At 54.0% G+C, this 5,000-nt stretch overlaps 1 non-coding gene across 1 annotated transcript in view; it reads right to left on the reverse strand.

The window, feature by feature from the left end:
* LOC124587148 overlaps positions 1–1,347 on the reverse strand; it is a 1,910-nt gene extending 563 nt beyond the window's left edge. The window contains exon 1 of the ribosomal RNA XR_006975297.1: positions 1–1,347. This exon is cut by the window's left edge and continues 563 nt beyond it. This is a non-coding gene — a ribosomal RNA (small subunit ribosomal RNA).
* Between the last annotated feature and the right edge of the window lie 3,653 nt (positions 1,348–5,000).

Raw genomic sequence — 5,000 nt, forward strand, 5'->3', positions numbered from 1 at the left:
GAGCTATCAATCTGTCAATCCTTCCGGTGTCCGGGCCTGGTGAGGTTTCCCGTGTTGAGTCAAATTAAGCCGCAGGCTCCACTCCTGGTGGTGCCCTTCCGTCAATTCCTTTAAGTTTCAGCTTTGCAACCATACTTCCCCCGGAACCCAAAAGCTTTGGTTTCCCGGAGGCTGCCCGCCGAGTCATCGGAGGAACTGCGGCGGATCGCTGGCTGGCATCGTTTATGGTTAGAACTAGGGCGGTATCTGATCGCCTTCGAACCTCTAACTTTCGTTCTTGATTAATGAAAACATACTTGGCAAATGCTTTCGCTTCTGTTCGTCTTGCGACGATCCAAGAATTTCACCTCTAACGTCGCAATACGAATGCCCCCGCCTGTCCCTATTAATCATTACCTCGGGTTCCGAAAACCAACAAAATAGAACCGAGGTCCTATTCCATTATTCCATGCACACAGTATTCAGGCGGGCTTGCCTGCTTTAAGCACTCTAATTTGTTCAAAGTAAACGTGCCGGCCCACCGAGACACTCACTCAAGAGCACCCTGGTAGGATTGCAACGGGGTCCGCCTCGGGACGCACGAGCACGCACGAGGCGCGTCGCACGCCTTCAGCTCGCCCCACCGGCAGGACGTCCCACGATACATGCCAGTTAAACACCGACGGGCGGTGAACCAACAGCGTGGGACACAAATCCAACTACGAGCTTTTTAACCGCAACAACTTTAATATACGCTATTGGAGCTGGAATTACCGCGGCTGCTGGCACCAGACTTGCCCTCCAATAGATACTCGTTAAAGGATTTAAAGTGTACTCATTCCGATTACGGGGCCTCGGATGAGTCCCGTATCGTTATTTTTCGTCACTACCTCCCCGTGCCGGGAGTGGGTAATTTGCGCGCCTGCTGCCTTCCTTGGATGTGGTAGCCGTTTCTCAGGCTCCCTCTCCGGAATCGAACCCTGATTCCCCGTTACCCGTTACAACCATGGTAGGCGCAGAACCTACCATCGACAGTTGATAAGGCAGACATTTGAAAGATGCGTCGCCGGTACGAGGACCGTGCGATCAGCCCAAAGTTATTCAGAGTCACCAAGGCAAACGGACCGGACGAGCCGACCGATTGGTTTTGATCTAATAAAAGCGTCCCTTCCATCTCTGGTCGGGACTCTGTTTGCATGTATTAGCTCTAGAATTACCACAGTTATCCAAGTAACGTGGGTACGATCTAAGGAACCATAACTGATTTAATGAGCCATTCGCGGTTTCACCTTAATGCGGCTTGTACTGAGACATGCATGGCTTAATCTTTGAGACAAGCATATGACTACTGGCAGGATCAACCAGGGAGCTGCGTCAACTAGAGCTGAGCAGCCGGCCGCCCGGGAGTGTGTCCCGGGGGCCCGCGCGAACACGCAAGCGTCCGCTCAATTATTCTGCAAACAGGAGGAGGCTGAGCTCCCCTGCACAATACACCTCGAAACCCTCTCAGGTCCCGGCGGCGCGCAGCGCCGTCCTAAGTACTTGGTCGGGTTCGAGAGAGGCGCAATCGCCCGGGGTTTGGCGAGTAGACGCTTTAGGTGCGACCACCCGTGCTCCCAACTGAGCTTGCCGCTGCCGACAGAGGCCCGGGAGCGTGCTGTCGTGGCATTGCCGGCGGGAGACAACACGCGCCACCTACGGTGGCCGGCAGCTCCAACGCCAGCGCCACAGAAGGACAAAAGCCCCACTTGGGTGCCGAAGCGAACTCTCCCAGCACAGCGCACGCGCCAACACGTCCGCACAGCTGCGATACAATCCACCTGCGAGAACCGCAGAGGCGACCGAGCAGCAGACGGCGTCGCGGCGCCGAGCGCCGGGCGGCGGCGCATCCTCAGCGCACACAGTCCTCAATCGGACCAGCACACTGCAGATGTCCACCGCGCTTCGCACCGGGCCCGCGAGGACCTACTTTGGCCGCACGGCGCCGCGTGCAGGGTGCGCCGGCGCGCAGCTGCGCCGCCTGCCGCCTCCGTCGGCCGGCGCGCCTGCCACTGGCCGCCCCCACCAGCCGGCTGTAGCGCGTGCGCCCACGCACCGCGCGGCCAGCACGCCGGGAGGCCCCCCCTCACCGGCCGGGGACGGTCCCACCCAGCCACCGCCGCGTATCGCTTCACACCCACATGCCATTCACGTTCGTGGGCATGGTGGGTATCGCTGAAACAACCGGTTGGTAGCTCAACCGATCGTCGCCATCACTGATTCACCTCTAGCGAGAACAACCGCACCACAACGGTTTACCAGTTGTTCATTTGCGTAACGTCACCAGCAAACGTAGACGTCCATCGCCATTTGCAAATTCAACGATTGTTGCATGCCTGTGTCAGGTGTCACGACACACTATGTCTGCCCACATACACGCAACAACATGTGCACGCTTCGCGAACACGTGGAAGGTGGCCCCCGTACGTATGCGATGTCCATTGCGCGAACGACTGTCAACCGGCCTCTGTCGCATGTCGCAGATGTGGAACGCAGTGCACCATGCTATCACGGTGTGTGAGAAGAGACGACTACGTCTGACAACACGCACCACTACATCAACAGACGGCTCATGCTGATCGCCATCCACGGCATACCATACTGCAATCCAGCTCTTATAGGGAGACGACACGTAGCTGAGTGCACAATATTTGGACCGTATGGTTCGCCGTTGTTGGCGCAGTCGTGGTACGGTCACACATGTACCACGATGTATCATTCAGTACATGAGGACCAATGTGCAGTACAGTGTGTGATTTGGACGTACAACATCAGCGGACAGTTGACACAAGCCGTACCACAACGTAGGCTGTGCTTCGCCATGCGAATGCCAATGAACAACTGCGAAGGGCATTGAGCATGTACGTCCTGCTGCCATCCGCATTACAGTGTATAGCTGCAAGGTGTTTAACATGAAGCGATACTCTGGGGACCGGGCAGTGCGAGTAGCAAACTATATTGCGGGGGTTGCAGTTAGGCAACACTACACTAATTTAACGCGTCGTATGACAATTACAGAGCGGGTTAAGGCCCAACGTGTGTTGGGTTAAGGCCCAACGTGTGTTGGGTTAAGGCCCAACGTGTGTTGGGTTAAGGCCCAACGTGTGTTGGGTTAAGGCCCAACGTGTGTTGGGTTAAGGCCCAACGTGTGTTGGGTTAAGGCCCAACGTGTGTTGGGTTAAGGCGCAACGTGTGTTGGGTTAAGGCGCAACGTGTGTTGGGTTAAGGCGCAACGTGTGTTGGGTTAAGGCGCAACGTGTGTTGGGTTAAGGCGCAACGTGGGTTAGGTTAAGGCGCAACGTGGGTTAGGTTAAGGCGCAACATGGGTTAGGTTAAGGCGCAACATGGGTTAGGTTAAGGCGCAACATGGGTTAGGTTAAGGCGCAACATGGGTTAGGTTAAGGCGCAACATGGGTTAGGTTAAGGCGCAACATGGGTTAGGTTAAGGCGCAACATGGGTTAGGTTAAGGCGCAACATGGGTTAGGTTAAGGCGCAACATGGGTTAGGTTAAGGCGCAACATGGGTTAGGTTAAGGCGCAACATGGGTTAGGTTAAGGCGCAACATGGGTTAGGTTAAGGCGCAACATGGGTTAGGTTAAGGCGCAACATGGGTTAGGTTAAGGCGCAACATGGGTTAGGTTAAGGCGCAACATGGGTTAGGTTAAGGCGCAACATGGGTTAGGTTAAGGCGCAACATGGGTTAGGTTAAGGCGCAACATGGGTTAGGTTAAGGCGCAACATGGGTTAGGTTAAGGCGCAACATAGGTTAGGTTAAGGCGCAACATAGGTTAGGTTAAGGCGCAACATAGGTTAGGTTAAGGCGCAACATAGGTTAGGTTAAGGCGCAACATAGGTTAGGTTAAGGCGCAACATAGGTTAGGTTAAGGCGCAACATAGGTTAGGTTAAGGCGCAACATAGGTTAGGTTAAGGCACAGTACGGGTTAGGTTAAGGCACAGTACGGGTTAGGTTAAGGCACAGTACGGGTTAGGTTAAGGCACAGTACGGGTTAGGTTAAGGTACAATACGGGTTAGGTTAAGGTACAATACGGGTTAGGTTAAGGTACAATACGGGTTAGGTTAAGGTACAATACGGGTTAGGTTAAGGCACAATATGGGTTAGGTTAAGGTACACATTGTTGTAAGGAAAGGTGTTTTGGGGGGGGGGGGGGGGCCGGTTTGTTGATTGTGATTATCGTAAGTAAATGACTGCGGCATCATCGGATTTGCCACGTCAGGGTGCACCTTTGGCTCATAACAGGCGGCGCTCTGATTCCATGCTTGTGGCAGACCTGTGTCTTTCATTCCTGCCATTGTTTGTGTGGTGTGACAGGAGGCAGTATTGTGATGTTGGGTGCACCCCTGTGTGGGACATGTGTGGGTGTTGGTGGCTTAGCTGAGCAATGGTGGTTGTCGGAAGGGTGGGATATTCTGTTTTCCGAGTGGACCTCCCGGTCTGGTTATGATAGTGTGGATTGTCTAATGTGGCAGAGAGGATGCACTGGGTGTTGTTCCATGCTGGTGCTTACATATTGTCTGTGTGCCTGTTACAGGCAGAGAGTAGTGCGTGATAAGAGTGTCTGGCTGACGTGTGATTGTGAGCAGAGTCTTTCAGCATGTATACGGACAGTTGTATACATTATCTGTATTCTGATGGCTCTATCTATTACTAATCAGCGCCGTGTATACGTTTACTCCGGTTCCAGTCGAAACTATTGTATCTCTGTACATTAGTGACACGGCGAGCCCGCTATGTAGTTACTCGTCTCGGCAGCTTCCACCGGTGTATGGCAAATGATTATAAGGAATCAGTCTAGTCGTCAATACCGATAGTGTGACGTCACATGTCTGGGGTGGGGGACGCTGCGCCCTTCCGGTGGGTCATGGCCTAGGAAGACTCTTCCCACGCAGGGGGGCTTGGACTGTCATTGACTCTTCCGGGTAATATACTTGCCGTACGTTTTTGCGACTGCGAGTGCAAC

The sequence above is a fragment of the Schistocerca americana genome, unplaced genomic scaffold (genome assembly GCF_021461395.2).
Source record: "Schistocerca americana isolate TAMUIC-IGC-003095 unplaced genomic scaffold, iqSchAmer2.1 HiC_scaffold_582, whole genome shotgun sequence".
NCBI classification, from domain to species: Eukaryota; Metazoa; Arthropoda; class Insecta; order Orthoptera; family Acrididae; genus Schistocerca; species Schistocerca americana.